Raw genomic sequence first — 27,795 nt, forward strand, 5'->3', positions numbered from 1 at the left:
GTTTAAGGAATCAAGTCTAGCCCTCACCACTGTGGAATGACCTTGAAAATTAGTCAGTCCAGGGAGGAACATCAACCTGTCATCTTTGTAAAAGTAAATAATAAAGCCCAAATGGGACAAATTATTCCCGGCATTATTGTAACCATAATTTATAAGCCTCCTCCCCTGGATTCTTCTCTCATTGCAGGTAGGACAAAACTAGATTTGGGAAGACAATGACAGCATGGTTCATGATGAAAAAGTACTACTTGACCCCCCCACCCCACCACAGGACAAATTTTGCCCACAGAAGGAGATGAGAGCTTATTGGTTTAGGTGTCCATATGTAGAAACTGTTACCCTATGAAAAGTTCAACTTGAGGTGTGAGCTCCCCACAGCCACCTTTTTTTGTCATTAGAACCATAGAATCATAGAATCAACGAGGTTGGAAGAGACCTCCAAGATCATCCAGTCCAACCTAGCACCCAGCCCTATCCAGTCAACTAGACCATGGCACTAAGTGCCTCATCCAGTCTTTTCTTCAACACCTCCAGGGATGGTGCCTCCACCACCTCCCTGGGCAGCCCATTCCAATGGGAAATCACTCTCTCTGTGAAGAACTTCCTCCTAACATCCAGCCTATACTTTCTCTGGCGTAACTTGAGACTGTGTCCCCTTGTTCTGTTGCTGGGTGCCTGGCATTGGTCCCCTTCTCCTGCTTTCATAAGGGAAAATTAATCCTTGAAGGTAAATCCATGTGCCAGAGTTCTGCTGCTGCTGAGATTAAACCACCACGTTTGGGTCATTGGCAGAAAACATCTATTTCAGGTGCCAGCTGACACTTTCTTTGAGACTGTGATGAAGAATCGAGGTCTTGTTTCTGATGCTGGGCCTTACTTTCCACAGAGCCCTCCTGCTTTGCTTGTTATTACTCATACCAAAGCATGTGAAATAAATAGTTCTTCTTCCTAAAATATTGGAGATTTTTGTTTCATCTCAATTTTCAGACAAATCTGAATATTCAGCAAACATAATTTAAAAGCCAAGTGTCATGACATAAAGCCATAAATACTTGAAACCAAATACTCTTTCACTTGCCTAAAGATTGTTAAAATAAAAAAATATTTTCTGGATTAAAATTTTCTTCATCCATGGACATGGGCACAACAGTCTTTCTCTGTGGGTTAACATATAGTAGTTGTTAAATAAAATAGTTAGATATTCAGTTGCGTCTCCTGAAGTGTGTTTTATAATTTTGCCAAATAGAAACCAGACAATTAGTAAAATAAAATTTAAAGTCTGTTCTCTGTTAAGTGCTTTTTAAAGAGAAAGATCAGAAGAGGTAGAAGTAACATGAGGTATTTTTCTCCTGCTCTCTACAGAGCCAATGGAGGCAAATATTAGACGATAAGAAGCCAAAAGGGTGTATTTGAAGCTACCTTCCCTCCCTTCTGTTCTTGGTTATAGTTTTGAGAAATCTAAGGTTTTCTATATAATTAGAATAAAATTTAAAGTCTTGGGGTGCAGAGTAGATATTCGCTTTCTCACCTCGAGTCACTGTAACTCTTAACACCATCACAACTACTGTTGTTTTTGTTATGTGCTAAATTAATTATATTTCAGAAATGTTGAGCAGTACCGAGATGATATATTTTATATTTTAGGATTAAAATTTAGAGTCCGGACACCTTTAGCTTTGCTGCTCTGTACAACACTCATGCTGTAATTCTTTCTTATAGCATATTGTCATCCTGAGAGCTTCACTTTCTGACCCAGAGGTGATTTGGTAAGATCACTGCTTCTCTTAATGCAGCAAGGACTCTTGGCTTGGAGCATAGGCAATTATAAGACTTCCATTAAATTTCCCTAAACCAGTCCTTGAAGTACAATCCATTGCACTCACTAGAGATGAGAAGTACAGATCTAGACCGTAGTCATAATGATTTCAACGTTAACACGCTCTTTGCAAACATTTATAGGACTTAAAATTTTATTAAGTGCACATTTCAAAAATCAGGTCATGTATTTTGTGGTTTTATGAAGAAGATGAAAGCAGCAGTTTGTCTCTGAGGATGACACTCAGTGGAAAACTGAGAGTCTACTAGACTGACTCATAACTCGTTATTTCAGCTGTGAGGAGGTGAACAGTTCTGTTGATGGAATTATCTCCAATAGAAGGAAGTACTTAAAACAATATTACAACTATGTTGTCTTTTCTACTCTCTGATACTTCACAATTACAAGTATGTGCAAGGACAAAACCCAGTACTTAATCACTGTCTGGACTATCAGCTGAGACTTTCTGTAACTATTTTTTTTTTTCTGCACCAGATAAAATAATTTTTATCAAATATCTGGAACAGATAAACAGAAGAAAGCACCTACTCTTAGATAATACATATTTCTGCTTTTAAAGGCATTTTTAACAACAAACTGATAATTCTTCCAGTTTCCCAAAAGTGACTACTTGCTTCCTCACCTGCTTCTAGAGACAACCTGGCCTTTAAAATTAGAGGAATAAAGAGCAGTTAAGTAGAAAAGAGTGAATAAACCATAAAACTCTATCCACAGTTTGTGCTTACAAAGGGAAAAGAGTCAGATGGTCAAGAACGGTGGTATTATATATATTTTTTTCCCCAGGAAGAAATTTGTGCACTATGGTAACAGGAAGCAGTACTAGAAGGCAGATCTGAGTTAAATGGGTTGTTTTGTACTTTATTTAGTAGAATAGAAGAAAAGCTAATATTTAGAGAAAGCCATTTCCCCTTTCACAATCATAGACATCTCCTGCTACACACACATTGTCCTTAACAGTCGACGTCGACATTTCAAAATGAGTCTAGCATGAAGAACAGAGTTACCTTGGCATCACTGAAGAATATTTTATATTTTTAAATAGTTTTAATTTTGGCAAAGGGGAAGTGATTTTCCTTCACTAGATAAATTTAGCATTGTGACACAATTCTGTGTGATTTGGAGGGATTCAATAGCAGGGTCTGATTGCCGAACCCAGCCTGTTTTGGTTCTTGCAGGGGTTTCCAGCAGTGATCGCAGCTACAAGGAGGTCTGGTGAAGAAGCAAACTGAGTGAGTTGTGGACATTTATTCCCTTCAGCAATGAAAATAAATGACCCAGCTGGGTATGTATCTGTCGTGGAGGGCCTGTAGGCCCGAAAAGAGGCTTGTTTATGCCTGTGCATGCCTGGACATGTTTTTCTGTCAGGACTCCTGGTTGTAAACAGAGTGTGTAGCCCCACACACCCAGCTCGTGTCTCCCTGGGGTAAATCCAAGTGATGCCCATATTTGGGGAAAGTCCAGGCAAGAGCTTCTGCCTATTATGTTAAGGTTTGGCTGACTGCCAACCAGATTGGTCATTCTAGTGGCCAAAGGAGCCATTAATCTCAGCCCACATTCAATAAATAAGGGTGCACAGGTAAACAACGTGCTCAGCTCTGACCCTACCCACAGCTCAGCTCTGACTCACCTGCACGGCTCAGACACAGCTCTGAGCCTCATTCACAGCTTACCTGCCTGTGTACCTTAGATGCAGAGCTCATTTAAGCCTGCACATAATATATATATATATATAAGGAGCCTATAGCCTCCTAAGCCAGCTGTGCACATCTGCAAGCTTATGCTACCATCCTGCATTGCTTTACCTACAGAGCTCAGACTCCCAGCAGCTGTGCACACTTTGCATGCCTGCTGCTTATCATTGCCTGGTAAAAACCACTACCACTGAGATAACCAGGAAGCAGACCTTGGATTGTCTGCATACACGGCCTGAAGCCATGAACAACCATTCTCCTGCTCCTCACATCCTGCCAGCTCAGAATCCCTGGACACAGCACCCAGAAGAAGTAATCAGCACTAAGGCAGAGATCATCCCACGCCAGGAGAACAAAGGTTAGAGAAAACTAATATTTCCCCAGAAACTGGGAAGATTTATCCTCTCCCCTCAAGCCGGGAAGATTCCAGCCTCCAAGTCTGCAGGTAGAGATCCCCTGAAGTCTGGACACTAGGCACAGGCTGTGACATAGCCCCGGAGGTGATTAATAACTGATAAGAATTGTGAGTAAAAGCTTCGATACCTCTGTAATATAAGTTGCCTCTGCCATAGAGCAGAAAGAGTTTCAGCCCACTCTGCTGGGCAAATAGCATAAAGATCCCAAATGGCATTAAGCCGTGGGGAAAACTCCTCTCTCTGTTTATAGTTTGAATGTTTGTTAGTTAAAGAACAAATCCCTGTACATATTTTATCCTAAATTGTTTTCATAATTGTGTACGAACTTTAACATTAATATACAGTGGTTGGGGGTGGCGAGAGTTCAGAATATTGAATTTAATAAATATATATTTTTATATAAAATTTATATCACCCCAATTAATTTCTCTCCTCCACCAAATAGGCATAGGTACTGAGAATCCCCCTCCTCAACAGTATCCCACTCTTTTATAGGATGCCTCAAAACTGCTGATCGAATTGTGACAAGCCAACCACTTGCAAGGTGACATCTCAGCCTATCTGAAAACATTCTTCACCAAGCTGCCAAAGAGGTGTGTGACGTGTTGACTCTTACTTCCCCTCAACAATCTTTTACCTTTTCCATTCTTCTTAGATGGTGCTGATGATTGGATTTTCAGATTCCCCTTCCTTTTCTTATTGTACTGAGCTGGTGACAAAGACTACTTCCCACCATACTGTACTCATTAAACAACAACAACAATCCCCTCACTGGATTGTCCAAACATTAATTCTCACATTTGCTACTGTTAGGTTATTATAACATGTTTGTTTGGCTTTCAGCACAAGATTTCTTTCCTGTTGTCCACAGCTTGCGTGGAATGTGGAGATGATGCAGATTTTGTGTCCCAAGTAAAATCACAAGCATCTGCCATTCTGGCCTCTTACATGAACTGCTCATGGTCTTCCTCCTCACCTTTACCCACCTCAACTAATTAAGTCTACATTCATCTTGCCCGCTCTGCTGAATTGGCCTTCAGTCACTGACTGGTTTTTCCTTAAGAATTCTGTGATTTATATTACATGCTCCATGATCTACCTGTCTTAAACACTACAATCCTGCCTTCTTTTTACATCTCATCTCTCAGCTCACTACATCCTCTGGCTACTTCTCACTCAGAGGGACTTTAAAATGTCTTTCCAGCTACATCCAACTCAATGAGCTCTTCATGCTGATATGTACATAATAGTCTTCATTCAGACTATAAGTAAACTTGCCTTTTCCAGCGGTATCTACCCACCTCATTGCTCTGAAGCTAAAGCATCTTTCAGGAGAAGCTGTCTACTCATGGCTTGGATGTATAGACACTTTGATGGATAAAAACCTGTCTGGATGGTTTGGCCCAAAGATTGGTAGTTAAAGAAGTTAACCAATTGGTGGCCAGTCACAAGTGGTGTTCCCAGGAACAGGGGCCATTTCTCTTTAGTATCCTTATCAATGATCTACATTAAGGGATCAAGGGCACCCTCTGTAAGTTTGTAGATTATTCCAAGTTGGGTGAGCAAGTTGATTTTTTTTTTAAAAGTAGGGAGGCTCTGAAAAGGGGTCTGCACAGGCTGGATTAATGGTTAAGGTCAATTATATGAGGAACAACAAGGTCCAATGCAAGGTCTTGTGCTTGAATCATAAGAAACCCCATGCAATTGTACAGGTTTTGGAAAGAGTGGGTGCAAAGCTGCCTGGTGGGCAAGGATCTGGGAATGTTCATTGAAGAAGCCCAACAACATCTTGACCTGGATCAGAAGTAGTGTGGCCACCATGAGTAGGGCAGTGATTGTCCCTCTGAACTCTGTATTGGTGAAGTTATGTCTTGAATATTGGGTTCACTTTGGGCCACTCACTCCAAAGAGGACATTGAGGTGCTGGAGTGTGTCCAAAGAAGAGCGATGGAGCTGGCGAAGGGTCTGGAGAACAAGTATCACAGTATCACCAAGATTGGAAGAGACCTCACAGATCATTGAGTCAAACCCCACAGAGCTCAAGGCTAGACCATGGCACCAAGTGCCACGTCCAATCTTGCCTTGAACAGCTCCAGGGATGGCCCATTTCAGTGTCCAATGACTCTCTCAGTGAAGAACTTTCTCCTCACTTCGAGCCTAAATTTCCCCTGGCGTAGCTTGAGACTGTGTCCTCTTGTTCTGGTGCTGGCCACCTGAGAGAAGAGAGCAACCTCCTCCTGGCCACAACCTCCCCTCAGGTAGTTGTAGACAGCAATAAGGTCACTCCTGAGCCTCCTCTTCTCCAGGCTAAACAATCCCAGCTCCCTCAGCCTCTCCTCGTAGGGCTTGTGCTCAAGGCCTCTCACCAGCCTCGTCGCCCTTCTCTGGACACGCTCAAGCATCTCAATGTCCCTCCTAAACCGGGGGTCCCAGAACTGAACACAGCACTCAAGGTGTGGTCTAACCAGTGCAGAGTACAGGGGCAGAATGACCTCCCTGCTCCTGCTGACCACACCATTCCTGATGCAGGCCAGGATGCCATTGGCTCTCCTGACCACCTGGGCACACTGCTGGCTCATGTTCAGGCGGGTATGAATCAGTACCCCCAGATCCCTCTCTGTCTGGCTGCTCTCCAGCCACTCCGACCCCAGCCTGTATCTCTGCATGGGGTTGTTGTGGCCAAAGTGCAGCACTCTGCACTTGGAGCTATTGAATACCATTCCATTGGACTCTGCCCATCTGTCCAGGCGGTCAAGGTCCCGCTGCAGAGCCCTTCTGCCCTCCACCCAGCCACATCTGCCCCCAGCTTAGTGTCATCTGCAAACTTGCTGATGACTGACTCCATGCCCTCATCCAGATCATCTATGAAGATGTTAAAGAGGATGGGGCCCAGCACTGATCCCTGAGGGACACCACTAGTGACTGGCCGCCAGCTGGATGTGGCACCATTCACCACCACTCTCTGGGTCCGGCCCTCCAGCCAGTTCCTAACCCAGCACAGAGTGTTGCCATCCAAGCCATGGGCTGACAGCTTAACCTGCATCTTGCTGTGGGGGACAGTGTCAAAGGCCTTGCTGAAGTCCAGATAGACCACATCCACAGGCCTCCCCACATCCACCAAGTGGGTCACCTGATCATAGAAGGAGATCAGGTTGGAGAGGCAGGATCTGCCCTTCCTAAACCCATGCTGGCTGGACCTGAGCTCTTTGCCATCCCTCAGGTGTGCTCTTATCACCCCCAAGATAACCTGCTCCATCAGCTTCCCTGGCACTGAGGTCAGGCTGACTGGTCTATATTTCCCAGGTTCCTCCTTCTGACCCTTCTTGTGGATGGGGACCACGTTGGTCATTTTCCAGTCTCCTGGGACCTCTCCGGTGAGCCAGGACTGATGGAAAATGAAGGAGAGTGGCTTGGCCAGCTCAGCTGCCAGCTCTCTCAGCACCCTGGGATGGATCCCATCTGGTCCCATGGACTTGTGGGTGTCCAGATGGCTCAGCAGGTCCTGAACTAATTCCTCATGAATTTCCAGGGCAACACACCGCTCCCTGACCCCATCCCTCACTTCTAGAGGCCACTTGCCCATAACTTCTCCCTCCTTACTGTTGAAAATTGAGGCGAAGAAGGCATTCAGGACCTCAGCCTTTTCCTTGTCATCAGTTATAATGTTCCCCTCCTGGCCCAGTAAGCAGTGGAGGCTCTTCTTGCCCTTCTTTTTAGCATTGATAAATTTATAAAAGTGCTTTTTATTATCTTTCACAGAGGTGGCAGCCTAACTTCTAGCTGGGCCTTAGCCTCTCTAATTTTTCTCCTGCATAATCTGGATACCTCCTTAAACACGTCAGGAGAAGCCTTCCCCTCCTTCCAGAGGTGATACACCCTCTTTTTTTCCCCCAATTCCTTCAGGAGCTGTTTGCTCATCCAGGCTGGTCGCCTTCCCCGCCGGCTCATCTTTCGGCACATGGGAAATGCCAGCTCCTGTGTCTTCCAAAGCTCCTGTTTAAAGTAGGTCCAACCATCCTGGACCCCTTTGTTCTCAAGGACTGCTGCCCAGGGGACTTTGCAAATAAGTTTCTTGAACAAATTGAAGCCTGCCCTCTGGAAGTCCAAGGTGTGGGTTTTGTTGTAGTGCCTCCCTATCTCCCTGCATATTGAAAACTCCACTAACTCATGATCACTACACCCCAGGCAGCCTCCCACTGTCACATCTCCTATCAGCCATTCTTTGTTGGAGAGCAGCAGGTCAAGCTGAGCTTGACCCCTAGTCGGCTCACTTAACAGCTGGGTCATGAAGCTGTCCTCCATGTGCTCTAGAAATCTTCTGGACTGCCTCATCTCTGCTGAATTAAGTTCCTAGCAGATATCTGACAGGTTAAAGTCACCCACAAGAACAAGATCTGATGATCTTGAGACAGCCTCCAACTGTTTGTAAAATATCTCATCTGTTTCCTGATCCTGGTTGGGTGGTCTATAACAGACTCCAACCAGGATGTCAGATTTATTAGTCCTCCCTCTGATTTTAACCCACAAGCTCTCAACCCCTTCATCCCTCACCTCAAGCTCAGTGGCATGGAGTGACTCCCTAATATACAGGGCCACCCCTCCTCCTCTTCTCCCTTGCCTATCTCTCCTGAAGAGGCTGTATCCCCCCAGTATAGCACTCCAGTCATGCCTGTCATCCCACCAAGTTTCTGAAATGGCAACTATATCATAGTCACCCTGGTGGACCAGGACTTCCAATTCCTCCTGCTTGTTACCCAAGCTGTGTGCATTGGTGTAGATGCACTTCAGCTGGGCTCTCGATTCCCCAGTTGTCCCTAGTTTCCTTCCTACTCTCTCCTTCTCAGAGAGAGTAATTGCCTCACCCACCCCCTTCAGATCTAGTTTAAAGCCTGCCTAATGAGCCCTGCCAACTCCAGTGCCAGGACTCTCCTGCCCCTCCTAGACAACTGCACCCCATCAGGATTGAGCAGGTCTGGCTCAGCAAAAGTTTCCCCATGGTCAAAGAACCCAAAGTGCTGCTGCTGGCCTCATCCCTTGAGTCTTACAAGGAATGGTTGAGGGAACTGAGATTATTTAGATTGGAGAAGAGGAGGCTGAGGGCAGATCACATTGCTTTCTACAACTCACTGAAAGGAGGTTGTAGAGTGGTAGGGGCCAGTGTCTTCTCCCAAGGAACAAGCAATAGAACAAGAGGAAATAGCCCCAGGTTGTGACAAGGGCAGGTTTGGAGTGGACATTGTGATTCCCCCCCCCCACCCCTTGAAAGGGTTGTAAAGCTGCCCAGTGCAGTGGTGGAGTCTTCATCCCTGGAAGAGTTGAAATAGACCTTGTGCTGAGGGATATCGTTTAGTGGTGGACATGGCAGTGCTGGCTTAACAACTGGACTCGATTATCTTTAAAATATCTTCCAATCAAAACAATTCAATGGTTCTGTTACTCTATGATTATAAATTACACAGACTTCCCCCCCCAGTGTTTACTGTTAGTTACACATTGAATAAAAAGAAGAAAGAAAGGCAATTATTATTCAATTGCAACGGGGTTGAAACTAGATGATCTTCAGAGTCTCTTCAAATCCAAACCATTTTATACAACTCTGTGGTTGCTCAGTGACATGTTAGCAACAAAACTCACTGATTTGTGTGGATTAGAGTAATAGAAATAGGTTTTGTTTGCACTCTGACTTTTATATGTAGGTTAGTTCACCACAGAACGTCACAGAATCACAGATTGACACAATGTCAGGGGCTGGAAGGGACCTCGGAAGATCATCTAGTATCACACCCCTGTCAAAGCAATTACATCTTGGTTTTCAATCATAAGATCAAAGATGGACTGAGAAGATAAACCTAACTGCATATGATATCACTTTGTGTAGCCTTGCTTCTTTGTAAAAGAGAAAAAATAACATTGGAATTGCACATATTGAGTGTTAAAACTGCTGTTCTTCACTCAGGTCAGTGAAGGCTCTCTATATTAACATACATTTTTAAGAAGATGTCAGATTTTATATGTATATCTGTTGAGCACTAATAATTGACCTTTGAGCCTAAAAAGTTCATTGATGTGGTTATTTTCTCAAGGAAACTGTGCTTGCAGAAGGTAAGTTGGGGTGATGCATTGTGGTGGAGGGGCTGCAGCCTCAAAACAGAGGCTTCCCTATGCCTCTACATGCCTGGACATGCTTTTCTGCCAGGACCCATGGTAGTAAACAGATTGTGTGACACACACACCCCCAGTCTGGGTATCCCTGGGGTCTGCCCAGGTGATGCCTATATTTGGGAGGGTCCAGACAAACAGCTCCTGCCTATTAAGGTAAGGTTTGGCTTACTGCCAACCTGATTGGTCACTTTAGATGGCCAAAAGGGCCACGAATCTCAGCCCAGAGTCTATAAAGAGGGGTGCAAAGGAGCACCACGTGTTCAGAGGTTCAGACTTAGCTGTTCTGACTCAGCTCTCTGATCCACATAGCAGCTCTGACCTGCTTGCAAGGCCTAGACATAGGATCTGGCCCTCACTTGCATACTCACTGAGGCTCAGCCCTCTTGCATTGATCTCAAGGCACAGTTAACCTGTCTGCGTACCTTTGGAAGCAGAGCACATTCATGCCTGCACTTGATACATATGGGGAGCCAATAGCCCCTAAGCCTAAAGCAGCCGTACATACTGGCCTGCTATCTTGAATTATCCACGGAGCTCTGTCTCCCTGCAGCCTGGCACACATTGCATGCCCACTGCTATAGCCTGGAGTACCAGGTCAGCAGACCTTCCAGATTGTCTGCAAACCCACGAGCACAGCCTGCTAGCTGTACAGACAACTGTGCCAGAAGCTGCACTGACAAATCCTTCTCCTGTTCCTGGAATCCTGCCAGCTGACCATCCCTGGATACGCAGCATTCAGAAGACCAGCAACATCGAGGCAGAGACCACCTCACACCAGGAGAGAAGGTTAGAGAAATCCTGTTCACCCCAGAGACTGGGAACACTTATTTTCCCTTGCAATCTGGGAAGATTCCAGCCTCACAAAGACCCGGACACACTGGGCACATGCTGTGACACAATCCCGGGAGGGTGATTATTAATTAAGGGTAACACTTCTAAATAAGCTTTGATTCCTTTGTAAAAGAAGTTATCTCTGCCTTAGATCAGACACAGCTTTCAGCCCCTGCTGGGCAGACAGCATAGTTGTTAAGAGGAATTAAGCCTAAGGGAAATCTCTCTCTGTCTATAGTTGATAATTTGATTCAAATCCCTGTACATACATCATATCCTAATTGTTTTCATAAATTTGCACAAAAGAACTATTCAGTGGTTGGGGGATGGCAAATTTGTAAATATTGATTTTAATAAATATTTTAAAATAAAAAATTAATACCACCTCAAATGAATTTCTCACCTCCCCCTAATAAGGGAGGAATAGAGAAATCCCCCTCCCCAACATGCATTCATGCATTTTTCATCAAGAGAAGTGTGCCAGCAAGTCAAGAGAGGTGATTCTCCCCCTCTACTCCACTCTGGTGAGATGCCACCTGTAGTACTGCATCTAGTTCTGGAGCCCCTTTTACAAGAAAGATATGGACATGCTGGAACATGTCCAGATAAGGGACATGAGGATGATTAGAGGTCTGGAGCACCTCTCTTATGGAGACAGACTGAGAGAGTTGGGGTTATTCAGTCTGAGGAAGGCTCCAAGGAGACCTTATTGTGGCCTGGCAGTATCTGAAGGGGGCCTACAGGAAAGATGATGAGGGACTTTTTAGGGAGTCAGGTAGTGATAAGACTGGGGGAAATGGAGCAAAGCTCCACTACAGTGGATATAGTCTACCTTGACCTTAGCAAGACCTTGACACCATCTCCCATGACATTTTAGTGAGCAAGCTGAGGAAGTGTGAGATGGAGGAACAATCAGTGAAGTGGATTACCTACCAGACATCTGCTGGGACTTAAACACTACAGAGAAGAAGCAGTCTAGAAGGTTTCTGCAATGTGTGGAAGACAACTTCCTATCCCAGCTGTTACGTGAGCCTACCAGGGGTAAGCCCTGCTTGACCTGCTGCTCACAAATAGAGAGGGGCTGGTAGGGGATGTGGTGGTTGGAGGCTGCCTGGGGTCCAGTGACCATGAAATTAGAGAGTTTTCAATCCATGGAGAAACCAGGAGGGGCATCAACAGAACCTCCACACTGGACTTCCGAAGGGCAGACTTCAGCCTATTTAAGGAACTAATTCAGAAAGTTCCTTGGGAAATAGCCCTTAGAAACAAAGGAGTCCAGGAAGGTTGGACCTGCTTCAAGAAAGAACTCCTGAAGGCACAGGAGCAGGCAGTGCCACTGAGCCGGAAGATGAGCTGACGAGGGAGGCAGCCAGGCTGGATGGGCAGGGAGCTGCTGAAGGAATTAAAGATTAAAAAGAGAGTGTATCACCTTTGGAAAAGAGGGGAGGTGTCCCAGGAAAAGTTCAAGGAGGTTGCTAGGTCTTGTAGAGGAAAAATTAGAGAGGCAAAAGCCCACTTGGAGCTCAGGCTGGCCACGGCTGTCAAGGAAAATAAAAAGTGTTTCTTTAAATATATGAATGGCAAGAGAAGGGGCAAGGACAACCTCCAGTCCTTACTAGATAGAGAGGGGAACATAGTGACAAAGGATGAGGAAAAGGCAGAGGTGCTTAACACCTTCTTTGCCTCAATCTTCACTAGTGGGACAGGTTGTCTCCAGGACAGCTGGACTCCTGAAGTGGTGGATGGAGTCAGGGACCAATACAGTCCCCCTCTAATCCATGAGGAAGCAGTAAGGGATCTGCTAAGTCACTTGGATCCTCACAAGTCCATGGGACCGGATGGGATCCACCCTAGGGTGCTGAGAGAGCTGGCAGCTGAGCTGGCCAAGCCACTCTCCATCATTTATCAGCAGTCCTGGCTCACTGGAGAGGTCCCTGAAGACTGGAAGCTGGCCAATGTGATTCCCATACACAAGAAGGGTCGTAAGGAGGAGCCAGAAAACTACAGACCTGTCAGCCTGACCTCAGTGCCAGGCAAGGTCATGGAACAGGTCATCTTGGGTGCCATCACAAAGCACCTACAGGATAGCCAAGGGATCAGGCCCAGCCAGCATGGGTTTAGGAAGGGCAGGTCCTGCCTCACCAACCTGATCTCCTTTTATGATCAGGTTACCTGCCTGGTGAATGTGGGGAAGGCTGTGGATGTAGTCTACTTGGACTTCAGCAAAGCCTTTGACACCATCTGCCACAAGAAGCTCCTAGCCAAGCTGGCAGCTCATGGTTTGGACAGATTCACTCTGTGCTGGATCAAGAACTGGCTGGATGGCAGAGCTCAGAGAGTGGTGGTGAATGGTGCCACATCCAGTTGGCAGCCAGTCACTAGTGGTGTTCCCCAAGGATCAGTGCTGGGCCCAGTCCTGTTCAATATCTTTATTGATGACCTGGACGAGGGCATTGAGTCCAGCATCAGTAAGTTTGCAGATGACACCAAGCTGGGAGCAGGTGTTGATCTGTTGGAAGGTAGGAGAGCCCTGCAGAGGGACCTGGACAGGCTGGATGGGTGGGCAGAGGCCAATAGGATGAGATTTAACAAGGCCAAGTGCAGGGTTCTGCACTTCGGCCACAATAACCCCAAGCAGTGCTACAGGCTGGGGACTGAGTGGCTGGAGAGCAGCCAGGAGGAAAGGGACCTGGGGGTACTGATAGATAGTAAGGTGAAGATGAGCCAGCAGTGTGCCCAGGTGGCCAAGAGAGCCAATGGCATCCTGGCCTGCATCAGGAACAGTGTGGCCAGTAGGACAAGGGAGGTTATTCTGCCCCTGTACTCAGCACTGGTCAGGCCACACCTTGAGTACTGTGTCCAGTTCTGGGCCCCTCAATTCAAGAAAGATGTTGAGGTGCTGGAGCATGTCCAGAGAAGGGCAACAAAGATGGTGAGGGGCCTGGAACACAAATCCTATGGGGAGAGGTTGAGGGAACTGGGCCTGTTTAGCCTGGAGAAGAGGAGGCTCAGGGGTGATCTTATTACTGTCTACAACTACCTGAAGGGACATTGTAGCCAGGTGGGGGTTGGCCTCTTCTCCCAGGTAACCAGCAATAAAACAAGGGGACACAGTCTCAAGTTGTGCCAGGGTAGGTATAGGTTGGATGTTAGGAAGAAGTTCTTCCCAGAGAGAGTGATTTCCCATTGGAATGGGCTGCCCAGGGAGGTGGTGGAGGCACCGTCCCTGGGGGTCTTCAAGAAAAGACTGGATGAGGCACTCAGTGCCATGGTCTAGTTGACTGTCTAGGGCTGGGTGATAGGTTGGACTCGATGATCTTGGAGGTCTCTTCCAACCTGGTTGATTCTATGATTCTATTCTATGATTAGGAGCTGGTTACAAGATAGAGTTCAGAAATGCTGCTAGGTCCACTTGGAGAGCTGTGGCTAGTAGTGCCCACCAAGAATCAGTGCTGGGTCCAGTCCTGTTCAACATCTTCATAAATAACATTGATGTGCCTGCTCGGCAAGTTTGCTGATGACACCAAGTTGGGAGGCTTGGCTAGTACAGCTGAAGGCTGCGTGGCCATCCAGAGAGCCCTGGGCAGGCCGGAGAGCTGGGCACAGAGGAACCAGGTGAAGTTCGACAAGGACAAGTGCAGAGTCCTGCATCTGGGGAGGGATAATAAACTGCACCAGTACAGGCTGGGAGGTGATCTGCTGGAAAGCAGTCCTGTGGAGAGGGACCTGGGGGTCCTGGTGGATAACAAGTTACCCATGGCACAGCAATGTGCCCTTGTGGCTGTGATGGTTTGGGCTCCTACTTACCCCCCCCCCCCCCCCACCACCACCTTTGGAATTGCCCCAGCTAACTCAGAAGGCCTCATGGAATATAAATGAAGCTATTTATTTACAAGCAGCACAATATACAAGCAGCTATTTACAATATATACAGTTATAAACAGAAATATACAAAGGATAAGTAATACAGAAGCACAACTCCCCTCCCAGAAACCTGAGACCCCAGGAAGGGCTCTCAAACCACCCCTGCACCTTCCCCGGCCCCTCTCAACCTTACCCCAGTTCTCAGAAAGAAATAAAGGTGCAGCCAAGAGGATAAGAAGGAAGGTTAGTGGCAGTGAGGTTAAGGAGATGTGGCTTGGTCTGAAGCTCAAAGGCAGAGTGAGAACAAAATGGAGAATATTGTCTAATGTTTACTTTCTTGTTCCCAGACTTCTCAGCGGGACTACGAGAGAAGTTGACATCACAATTGTTTTCCTTTTCACAGCCCATTATCATTCTTTTCACCAAAACATTCCAGCTTGCTTCAAACTAGCACAGTGGCCAAGAAGGCCAATGGGATCCTGGGGTGTATTAGGAAGAGTGTGTCCAGCAGATCAAGGGAGGTTCTCCTCCCCCTCTACTCTGCCCTGGTGAGACCTCATCTTGAATACTGTGTTCAGTTTTGGGGTCCACAGTTTAGGAGGGACAGGGATATGCTGGAGAGGGTCCAGAGGAGGGCTATGAGGATGATTAGGGGACTGGAGGCCATGGTTTATGAGGAGAGGCTGAGAGACGTGGAACTTTTTAGTCTGGAAAAAAGAAGACGTAGAGAGGATTTCATAAATGTTTATAAGTATCTGAAGGCTGGCCAGGAGCAGGGGGACAGGCTCTGCTCACTTGGTCCCTGGCATAGGACAAGGAGCAATGGGTGTAAATTGCAGTAAAAGAGGTTCCACCTCAACACAAAGGTGAACTTCTTGACTGTAAGGGTCACAGAGCACTGGAATAGGCTCCACAGAGAGGTTGTGGAGTCTCCTTCTCTGGAGCCTTTCAAGGCCTGTCTGGATGTGTTCCTCTGTGATCCTGTGAAAGTTACAAGTGGCTAGATTCAAATTTGATGTTAGGAAGAAGTTCTGTACCGTGAGGATGGTGAGACACTAGAACAGGTTGCCCAGGGAGGTGGTGAAAATCCCAACGCTGGATTTGGCTCTGAGCAACCTGCTCTAATGTGAGGTGTCCCTGTCCATGGCGGGAAGACTAGCACCAGATAGAATCACAGAATCATAGAATCAACCAGGTTGGAAGAGACCTCCAAGATCATCCAGTCCAACCTAGCACCCAGCCCTATGCAGTCAGCTAGACCATGGCACTAAGTGCCTCATCCAGTCTTTTCTTGAAGACCCCCAGGGACAGTGACTCCACCACCTCCCTGGGCAGCCCATTCCAGTGGGAAATCACTCTCTCTGGGAAGAACTTCTTCCTAATATCCAGCCTATACCTACCCTGGCACAACTTGAGACTGTGTCCCCTTGTTCTATTGCTGGTTGCCTGGGAGAAGAGGCCACCCCCCACCTGGCTACAATGCCCCTTCAGGTAGTTGTAGACAGTAATAAGATCACCCCTGAGCCTCCTCTTCTCCAGGCTAAACAACCCCAGCTCCCTCAGCCTCTCCTCATAGGGTTTGTGCTCCAGGACCCTCACCAGCTTTGTCGCCCTTCTCTGGACATGTTCCAGCACCTCAACATCTCTCTTGAATTGAGGGGCCCAGAACTGGACACAATACTCAAGGTGTGGCCTGACCAGTGCTGAGTACAGGGGAAGAATAACCTCCCTTGTCCTATTGGCCACACTGTTCCTGTTGCAGGCCAGGATGTCATTGGCTCTCTTGGCCACCTGGGCACACTGCTGGCTCATCTTCAGCTTACTATCTATCAGTACCCCCAGGTCCCTTTCCTCCTGGCTGCTCTCCAGCCACTCAGTTCCCAGCCTATAGCGCTGCTTGGGGTTATTGTGGCCGAAGTGTAGAACCCTGCACTTGGCCTTGTTAAATCTCATCCTATTGGCCTCTGCCCACCCATCCAGCCTGTCCAGGTCCCTCTGCAGGGCTCTCCTACCTTCCAACAGATCAACACCTGCTCCCAGCTTGGTGTCATCTGCAAACTTACTGATGCTGGACTCAATGCCCTCGTCCAGGTCATCAATAAAGATATTGAACAGGACTGGGCCCAGCACTGATCCTTGGGGAACACCACTAGTGACTGGCTGCCAACTGGATGTGGCACCATTCACCACCACTCTCTGAGCTCTGCCATCCAGCCAGATGATACTTAAAGTCCCCTCCAGTCATGACAGCTCATGATTTTATGATTCTAAATGTCTGGCTTTCCTAATCCAACCTTGTGTTGACAAAAAATAGGAGCAGGATTATGTCTCTTGAGTGTTGAGCAATGCAAAGAGCCATCTGCTTGTCCCATCAGCAGAATCTCTCTTAGCACAATCTTCCAATTCTTTGTGTTTTCAGGGTTTTATTGATGAATGTTGCAGTTTCACCACTCAGTAATTGCAATAGTCACAGGCATAAGGTCTCTCATAAAGTTGATTTTAAAATAGCAAATACAGACCACAATTTTCAAGAGACAATCAAAATGTAGGCAAGTTTATCATATTTAAAGCAGTGTTTAGGAAAACTTTCACCAAGAACAGTTTTGAGTCACTCATGTGAAAGTTTCTTTCTGTATAGCTCTATTTTTTTTAATAACATCATATTACTCAGGAGATAAATAATTTATCATCAACCTGAGACAGCATAGTGAAGAGACTAATTGATGACCAGTAAGTTTGCAGATGACACCAAGCTAGGAGCAGGTGTTGATCGGTTGGAAGGTAGGAAAGCCCTGCAGAGGCTGAGACACTTAGTGCCATGGTATAGTTGGTTGGACAGGGCTGTGTGATAGGTTGGACTAGATGATCTTGGAGGTCTCCTCCAACCTGGATGATTCTCTATGCGATGAAGAAACTGAAGGATGAAAGGGCAAACTAGTGCCAAGTCAACAGCTTTTTTTTTAAAAAAAACAACTTTTAACCAAAGAAATATGAGTTTAGTTATAATGAAATAATTGGGTTATTTCATAATAAGAGTCAGTGTATAGGTCTGTTTGATTTAGCAATGCATGACAGGCTGACTGAAGACCATCAGGCTATCAGTGATGATGACATTATTATGGACTGGGGATTGGTCAACCAGGAGACTTACAGAAATTTACATTAGTGGAAAGACTGTCAGATAAATGTTTTCTTGACAGCATTCCCATTGGCTGATTGATGACTTCATCCTTTTCCAATATTTTATTAATTATCTGAAACCCAATTAAAAGACACAGCTGGCAATATTTGCAGATAATATAAGCTCTGGGCAAGAGAGAAAAAAGGTTACAGGGGAGTCATACAGCCTGTTATGGGTTTGTAGCTAGTCTATGCTAGTCAAAGAATTTTCTAGTACATGCAACTCAAGTGCAAAGTCATGCATCATGAGATAACAGTTGCAACCACCTGCAGAGTGGTGTTTCATTTGAAAAGCAATAACCTTGCAGAGGTTCAGAATCTATAGGCAATGCAACAGTAATTCTCAACTCAAGACTGCTGGGAAAAGACTATTCTAAAATGGTAGTAAGGAATTAGTGTGCGCAGAAAGAACATTTCACAGTGATTGTACAGATCAGGAATGGTCTCTCACAATCAGGACACCGTCTCGTGTTCACAAATCTACAGGTCCACCTTTAGTGGAAGCTGAAAATCAGAAACCATGCCTAGAAACTGTCTGAATGCTGTGGAAAACAAAAGCCTGAGTCAGGCACATAAATGTATATATATTATTTATTATTTTTATTACAATTATTGGTATTACTAATATCAACAACAACAATACTGATAATGATAAGAAAAAGAAAAAAGACACTCTTGCTTACATAAGTAGCTTTACAGAGAAAAGCAAACTGAAAAGGGTCTCCCTTGAGGGAGGAAAAGACAGAGATGAAAAGCTGTACTTGCCAAGAGTACATCTTTAATGGACAGGAGAGACCACCAGTAGAGTGAAAGAGAACTCTCTCAGCCTTGCTGTCATGCCTCAAAGATGTATTTTAGCAAGTTAGAAAGCTCAATGTAGGGTGTCTTGTGAAAATCTGCATCCCACAAGACACAAAATGTCAGCTGAGATGAGGTCAGGTTGGGTCTAGTTTTATATCCTGAGGAGAATCACTTGAGTTGCCTAATTTTAACTAGTTTAGAAAGCTGTTCCCTGCAGGTACTCAGTCACTGGAGGGAGACAGAGTCCTCTGTGAGAGCATTTAGAGACTGCTGCAGGAGAAGCTTTTTTTTTTTTTTCCCTCTCCTCAATAGCTTAACGAGAGGTCCACAAAAATAAGGATTTTATGATGTTGAGTTAAGGCAGGGGTGGTATGGTGCTGTCGTATGTACAATGCCCCTCTGTCTTGGGCTTCTCAGTGACTTGTGACACCTGGAAAGTAGCACCTACCTGGGAAGGGAGAGGAGCAGAACAGCCTAAAATATTGTCCCAAAAGTCTCAGGAAGCAAAATGGTCTCCAAGTGGAGGGCAGGCTGGTAGCAGACAGTATTTCAAGTGTGCTGTCCACGCAGAAACAAATGAAGACAGTGTAACTGAAGGGCTAAACTCTGCTTTGGAAGAACATCAGATGTGAACAGGAATGGTGTGCCTGGTTATTTGGATACCAGCTCCACACAATTAATTTCTGGAATAGGACTGCCAGACAGCTAGCTTGCGAGGCTCATTTTCAACAGTCCATAGTTTGGGAAGGAGAGGTGGTATTCTGCTGCAGACAATGGGAGCCAAAATGGGGGACAAAGGCTGGCAGCGCAGTATGAATGCAACTTTTCCTCATACAAAACCAAGATGTAAAATTATGGTCCTTTAAGAGCAAAAATTCTGGACGACACAGTCTTCTATACATCAAGGGAAATCAGAATATGTGTATGCTCATGGAGAAAAACTTCTGTTCTAAGCCCATAAAGAGGCATACCTCTCCAACTCTCTGAGTACCCTTGATTTTGTGCAGCTGTGAAATAAAGAGCTCCAGGAGCTTCCCCCTTCCTCTGCATTGAATTATTCACATTCAAAACATGAAGTCCAAACTATGGTTCATAGTTTGAGACTGAGCTCACACACTAGGTTAGACAACCTGATGACCATTTCAGCGTCAACAATATGACCCAGTGGAAGTACTGTCTATGGCTACATCAGATCTCTCTAGCCATGCAGTAACGAAGTGACCTGGTAACGCCAGCTCCCATCCTGCTCTGCTTGAGACCCACAGCTCAGGTACAGATTGTGATGGTTTGGGGGTTACCCCGCCCCTCCCACACTTTTGTATTTGCCCCAGCTAACTCAGACGGACCCTGGGAATATAGATGAAGCAATTTATTTACAGCTAGCAGAATTTACAAGCAGCTATTTACAATAGATACAGTTATATACAATTATATACAGAAATATACAAAGGATAAACAATACAAAAGCACAACTCCCCTCCCAGAAACCTGAGTCCCCAGGAGGGGCTCTCAAACCACCCCAACACCTCCCCCCGGCCCTCTCAACCTTACCCCAGTTCTCAGGAAGAAGAGAGGTGCAGCCAAGAGGTTAGGGAGCAAGGTTAGTAGGAGCAGGGTTAATGAGATGTGACCAGGTCTAAGGCAAAAGCAAGAGTGAGAAACAAAATGGAGAAAAAGTCTTTCTTCTTCCCAGAGCTCTCAGCGAGACTGTGAGAGAAGTTGACATCAATTGTTTTCATTTCACTGCCCGTTATCTAGTTCTTTTACCAAAACATTCTAGCTTGCTTCAAAGTAGCACAATCCACCCCTTGTCTACTTCGCTCAGAGTATCGCTGAGAATTATCCAATCTAATCCAAACCAATATTTACACTAAAACAATATATACAAGTTCAGTTCACACTTCAATCAGATGTAGGTGATTCAAAAGCTCAGAACAGGGACTCCCAGGTGATGTTGGGTTCGTGCTCACGTACTGTAGATTCTATCGTAGATTCTCTCAGTGTTGGGCGCCGATGTTACCTAGAACAGAAAACTCCTAACAGATTGTATTATACACTCTGAATTGAGACTCTCTCAGCTAAGGTTAGATTTCTCTGTGGCACACACAGGATTTCACCATTCTCCTGCATTACCCAGTAGGTGTGACCAGGACCTTCAGCAGATACCACCCCTCGGACAGGTTTCCCTTCGCCTGAAGGAGAAAATACCCAAACAGTTTTCCCTAACAGATTCTTCTCACGTACAACAGGAACTTTATCACCGTCTACTGTTTGGACCAAATCTGATTGTGCAGGTCCTGCTCTATTTACTGAACCTCTACTATTTACCAACCAGGTAGCTTGTGCTAAATGTTTGTCCCAGTTTTTCAGAGTTCCACCCCCCATGGCTTTTAGGGTGGTTTTCAGCAAACTGTTGTAGCGCTCAATCTTCCCTGAAGCTGGTGCATAGTAGGGTATGTGATAGATCCATTCAATACCATGCTCTTTGGCCCAGTTTTTCACAAGATTGTTCTTGAAATGAGTACCATTGTCTGACTCGATTCTTTCTGGAGTTCCATGTCTCCACAAGATTTGTCTCTCCAAACCAACAATGGTGTTACGTGCAGTAGCATGTGGAACTGGATAGGTTTCCAACCATCCAGTGCTGGCTTCCACCATTGTTAGCACATACTGCTTGCCAGAACGAGATCGAGGTAAAGTGATGTAGTCAATCTGCCAGGCTTCACCATACTTGTACTTTGACCATCTATCACCATACCATAAGGGCTTGATTCGCTTAGCCTGCTTAATAGCAGCACAAATGTCACAGTCATAGATGACTTGGGTGATAGCGTCCATGGACAAGTCAATTGACCTATTGCGAGCCCATCGGTATGTTTCCATCTCTGCCTTGATGTCCAGATGAGTCATGGGCCCACCGAGCTAAGAACAGCTCACCTTGGTGTTTCCTATCAAGTTCAGAGTTGGTATCAGCTTGAGCAATCTTAGCAGCTTGGTCTGCCTTCTGGTTATGTTGATGTTCCTCAGTGGCTCTGCTCTTAGGCATGTGTGCATCTATGTGCCGCACCTTCACTGGAATTTTCTCCAGCCGTGCATCAATGTCCTGCCATAGATCAGCACACCAAATAGGCTTTCCTTTCCTCTGCCAACCATTCTTCTTCCAGTCCTTTAGCCAACCCCATAGAGCATTGGCTACCATCCATGAGACGGTGTAGAGGTAAAGGATAGGCCAATTCTCACGTTCAGCCACATCAAGAGCAAGTTGAATAGCTTTTACCTCAGCGAACTGACTGGATTCTCCTTCTCCATCTTTCGTTTCGGTAACTCTCCTGGTTGGACTCCAAACCGCTGACTTCCATATTCGCTTGTTCCCAACAAGACGACAGGAACCATCTGTGAACAAAGCATAGCTCTTTTCCTGATCAGAGAGATCACCATAGGGAGGAGCTTCCTCAGCACGAGTTATTTTCTCCTCTGGAGGTTTGGAACAGTCTGTGCCTTCCGGCCAGTTGGTGATCACCTCCACTAGACCAGGTCAATCAAGATTACCCATTCGTGCTCGTTGGGTTATCAAAGCCATCCATTTAGACCAGGTTGCATCTGTGGCATGATGCGGTGATGAACCTTTGCCCTTGAACATCCAGTTTAGAACTGGCAGTCTAGGAGCTAAAAGCAATTGTGACTCAGTTCCAATCACTTCAGAAGCTGCTTTCACTCCTTCATAGGCTGCTAGAATCTCTTTCTCAGTTGCAGTGTAATTTGTCTCTGAACCTCTGTAACTCCGACCCCAGAAACCAAGAGGACGACCACATGTCTCATTTGGAGCTCTCTGCCAAAGACTCCAAGTTGGACCATTGTCACTGGCAGCCGTGTACAGAATGTTCTTAATGTCCGGACCAGATCTCACAGGTCCCAAGCCCACTGCATGGACTACTTCTCGCTTAATTTGATCAAAGGCTGCTTGTTGTTCAGGTCCCCACTCGAAATTGTTTCTCTTACGAGTCACATCATGCAGAGGTTTGACAATCTGACTAAAACCAGGAATGTGTAGTCTCCAAAATCCCACCACACCAAGAAAAGAAAGTGTGTCCTTCTTACTGGTGGGAACTGCCATGGTAGAGACTTTGTTGATCACATCCTGAGGAATGTAACGGCGACCATCCTGCCACCGCACTCCCAGAAACTGAATTTCTTTGGCAGGTCCTTTGACCTTGTCTCTCTTAATGGCAAAACCTGCTTGCAACAGAATGTCAATGATTTTGTTACCTTTCTCGAAGACTTCCTCTGCAGTTTGGCCCCACACAATGATGTCGTCGATGTACTGGATGTGCTCTGGAGCTTTACCTTTCTCCAGTGCATTGTGGATGACTGAGTGACAGATGGTTGAGCTGTGTTTCCACCCCTGAGGCAAACGATTGAACTGGTACTGGATTCCTCTCCAGGTGAATGCAAACTGAGGCCTGCACTCCTTTGCTATGGGAATAGAGAAGAAAGCATTAGCAATGTCTATGGTTGCATACCACTTAGCCTCCTTCGATTCCAGCTCGTACTGGAGCTCCAGCATGTCCTGCACAGCTGCACTCATGGGTGGCGTCACCTCGTTGAGGGCACGAAAGTCAACTGTCAGTCTCCAGTCGCCCGTAGGTTTGCGCACAGGCCAGATGGGACTGTTGAAAGGTGAATGAGCTTTCTCGATGACAGCCTGACTCTCCAATTGACGAATCAGCTGATGAATGGGCAACAAAGAGTCACGGTTAGTTCTGTACTGCCTATGATGAACAGTTTGAGTTGCAATTGGCACTTCCAGGTCCTCTATGTCATGATGTCCCACAACTGCAGATTCATCTGAAAGTTCAGGTCTAATGGACAACTTCAATTTATCGTCCTCAATCTCTACAGATGCTATTCCAAAAGCCCATTTATGACCCTTAGGATCTTTGAAACAACCTTGTCTCAAAAAGTCAATTCCCAAAATGCAAGGCGCATCAGGACCAGTTACAATAGTATGTGTCTTCCAGTCTTTACCAGTTAAACTGATCTCAGCCTGTATCTTAGTTAACTCTTGAGATCCACCAGTGATTCCAAAGATAGAAATGGACTCTGTCCCTTTGCAATTAGATGGCAATAAAGTACACTGAGCACCTGTGTCAACTAAAGCCCTGTATTTCCGAACTCTTGAACTGCCAGGCCACCTAATGAATACATTCCAATAGATTCGGTTCTCTCCACTATCCCTTTCCTCCTCCTGGCTGGAGGCAGGGCACCCCTAATGCTGAACATGGCATGTAGGGTGTACACAATGATTGGTGTTGTTGTGAGAGGAACTGCAACTGTTGGAACAATTGCAGTTGCTCTCGGGAGCTGAAGTGACAGCTACTTTCCTGGCATTGCTGCCTCTGTTTCTGCCACTCTGCAGTTCCCTGACTCTCTTTGAAAGAGCTGAAGTAGGTTTACCATCCCACTTGTTCATGTTCTCCCCGTATGTGTCACGCAGAAGTATCCACAGTGACGCACGTGATTGCTGCTGTCTGGGTGGAATTTGTCTCCTCCTGGGCTGGAATTGCCTTGCAGGAGGTGGGCGTCTGTTCCTGACTGCAGAAACATGCACCCATTCAGATGATGCAGGAATAGTATCCTTTACCAGATCTCCCAGCAGGAGCAGGGAGGTCATTCTGCCCCTGTACTCTGCACTGGTCAGACCACACCTCGAGTACTGTGTTCAGTTCTGGGCCCCCCAGTTTAGGAAGGACACTGAGATGCTTGAGCGTGTCCAGAGAAGGGCGATGAGGCTGGTGAGAGGCCTCGAGCACAAGCCCTACGAGGTGAGGCTGAGGGAGCTGGGGTTGTTTAGCCTGGAGAAGAGGAGGCTCAGGGGTGACCTTATTACTGTCTACAACTACCTGAGGGGTGGTTGTGGCCAGGAGGAGGTTGCTCTCTTCTCTCAGGTGGCCAGCTCCAGAACAAGAGGACACAGCCTCAGGCTGCGCCAGGGGAAATTTCGGCTCGAGGTGAGGAGAAAATTCTTCACTGAGAGAGTCATTGGGCACTGGAATGGGCTGCCTGGGGAGGTGGTGGAGTCGTCATCCCTGGGGCAGTTCAAGGCAAGGTTGGATGTGTCACTTGGTGCCATGGTCTAGCCTTGGGCACTGTGGTAAAGGGTTGGACTTGATGATCTGTGAGGTCTCTTCCAACCTTGGTGATACTGTGATACTGTGATACTGTGATACTGTGAAATTGAGGTTGTAAGATCCTCCTTCAGTTCTTTCATGCTCTCTTTGATGCCATCTCTAATACCATCTTTAAGCTCTGTAGTCATAGTCTTTATGGCACAGATTATACCAGAATGTGACAAGCTATCCTCTATCTGCCTGAGCTGGTCAGTGAATTCACCAACAGTGAAAGATCTTCCATTATCACTCCTTGCTAGGAACTTACTGGCCAAGATGTTAGCATAGGATGAAGGAGCAAGCTTAATCAGCTTCTTCATGAGACCTGTTCCCAAAGGAATATCGTCAGGCTCATGAGTGTCATGATCTCCATAAAGCACTTCCTTCACAGCAAACTCCTTCAGAAGTTTAATTCCCTGCTCAACAGTGTTCCACTTCTTGGCAGCCCATGGCAAATCATCTCGGGAAGGATATCTCATAGCCACAGCCAACAGAAGGCGTGTCCACAAGCTAACCCTACCAAGAGGACTTGCCAGGTGTTTGTCCACTCCACTCTCCTTAGTGAGTGGTCCCAGCTGCTTGGCAGACTTGTCTCCTACCTGCAGAGCATTAGCACCAATGCCACGGCATCTCACTAGCCAGCTTAGGATTGGCTCACCTGATTCCCTTGTGTATTCCTTCCTAACTTCCCTGACCTCTCTGAGTGGATCCTTGGAGCCTTGGATGTCATCTTCCTCCTCTTCTTCCTGTTGTTCTGGTGGTGCCGGGCCTAACACAATCTTCCAGTAGTAATAAAAGATAGTAATTAAAATGGTTTAAGAAGATAGCCGAGGAATGAAATCACCCATTTGAATTTCCTCTAGAACACCTCCCTCAACATCTCTCTTTGGTATACGCTCCTGCTTTCTAAAATATGACAAATTTGAAGAGGAGGTTCTTGTAATCTTCTTTTAGACCCTTTTCACTCTTCCTCATTTTCATTAACATCTTTCAGGTGACTCAGGCTTCCCAACTGGATTTTTGTCTTTTAATGTCATCTCTGTCTTCTTCTTTCTTTAACAGAGACTTGTTAGTCTAATCACCACACCCTCCACATCAGAGACCAGCAGAAAAATGCCATTGCAGTTCCTGTAACTCAAACTAGTGTTGGGCTGTGACGCATCCTCACCCTGAAGAAAAGCACACAGCCATATGGTCTCAGGTTTTGCTTATAAAGGTGGTAATTCAGGTTGTCAGATGACTATTTAATTTCATGACATTAAGTGATACAAGCAGGTGAACATCCTCATAGATTTTCTTCGGCAGGGAAAACAAATTATCCAATGTGTTGCCTTAAAACCAAACCTTAGAATCATAGAATCATAGAATCAACCAGGTTGGAAGAGACCTCCAAGATCATCCAGTCCAACCTAGCACCCAGCCCTATCCAGTCAGCTAGACCATGGCACTAAGTGCCTCATCCAGTCTTTTCTTGAACACCTCCAGGGACGGTGTCTCCACCATCTCCCTGGGCAGTCCATTCCAATGGGAAATCACTCTCTCTGGGAAGAACTTCTTCCTAATATCCAGCCTATACCTCCCCTGGCACAACTTGAGACTGTGTCCCCTTGTTCTATTGCTGGTTATCTGGGAGAAGAGGCCACCCCCCACCTGGCTACAACCTCCCTTCAGGTAGTTGTAGACAGTAATAAGATCACCCCTGAGCCTCCTCTTCTCCAGGCTAAACAGGCCCAGCTCCCTCAACCTCTCCTCATAGGATTTGTGCTCCAGGCCCCTCACCAGCTTTGTTGCCCTTCTCTGGACATGTTCCAGCACCTCAACATCTTTCTTGAATTGAGGGGCCCAGAACTGGACACAGCACTCAAGGTGTGGCCTGACCAGTGCTAAGTACAGGGGAAGAATAACCTCTCATGTCCTACTGGCCACACTGTTCCTGTTGCAGGCCAGGATGCCATTGGCTCTCTTGGCCACCTGGGCACACTGCTGGCTCATCTTCAGCCTACTATCTATCAGTACCCCCAGGTCCCTTTCCTCCTGGCTGCTCTCCAGCCACTCAGTCCCCAGCCTATAGCGCTGCTTGGGGTTTTTGTGGCCAAAGTGTAGAACCCTGCACTTGGCCTTGTTAAATCTCATCCTATTGGCCTCTGCCCACCCATCCAGCCTGTCCAGGTCCCTCTGCAGGGCTCTCCTACCTTCCAACAGATCAACACCTGCTCCCAGCTTGGTGTCATCTGCAAACTTACTGATGCTGGACTCAATGCCCTCGTCCAGATCATCAATAAAGATATTGAACAGGACTGGGCCCAGCACTGATCCTTGGGGAACACCACTAGTGACTGGCTGCCAACTGGATGTGGCACCATTCACCACCACTCTCTGAGCTCTGCCATCCAGCCAGTTCTTGATCCAGCACAGAGTGAATCTGTCCAAACCATAAGCTTCCAGCTTGGCTAGGAGCTTCTTGTGGCAGACAGTGTCAAAGGCTTTGCTGAAGTGCAAGTAGACTACATCCACAGCCTTCCCCACATTCACCAGGCAGGTAACCTGATCATAAAAGGAGATCAGGTTGGTGAGGCAGGACCTGCCCTTCCTAAACCCATGCTGGCTGGGCCTGATCCCTTGGCCATCCTGTAGGTGCTTTGTGATGGCACCCAAGATGACCTGTTCCATGACCTTGCCTGGCACTGAGGTCAGGCTGACAGCTCTGTAGTTTTCTGGCTTCTCCTTACAACCCTTCTTGTGAATGGGAATCACATTGGCCAGATTCCAGTGTTCAGGAACCTCTCCAGTAAGCCAGGACCTTCACAAATACTATAGCAGTAACAGGTATCCTTCATAAATGTTTA

The 27,795-nt window shown here is 46.4% G+C and overlaps 1 long non-coding RNA gene across 1 annotated transcript; it reads left to right on the top strand.

Moving 5' to 3' along the window:
- Nucleotides 1-1,724: 1,724 nt before the first annotated feature.
- Nucleotides 1,725-4,693, top strand: LOC135173431 (uncharacterized). The gene is made up of 3 exons (XR_010301315.1): nt 1,725-1,818; nt 3,013-3,119; nt 4,440-4,693. It is a non-coding gene; the product is annotated as an uncharacterized LOC135173431 (long non-coding RNA).
- The last annotated feature ends 23,102 nt before the right edge of the window (nt 4,694-27,795 follow it).

The sequence above is a fragment of the Pogoniulus pusillus genome, chromosome Z, assembly GCF_015220805.1.
Source record: "Pogoniulus pusillus isolate bPogPus1 chromosome Z, bPogPus1.pri, whole genome shotgun sequence".
NCBI classification, from domain to species: domain Eukaryota; kingdom Metazoa; phylum Chordata; class Aves; order Piciformes; family Lybiidae; genus Pogoniulus; species Pogoniulus pusillus.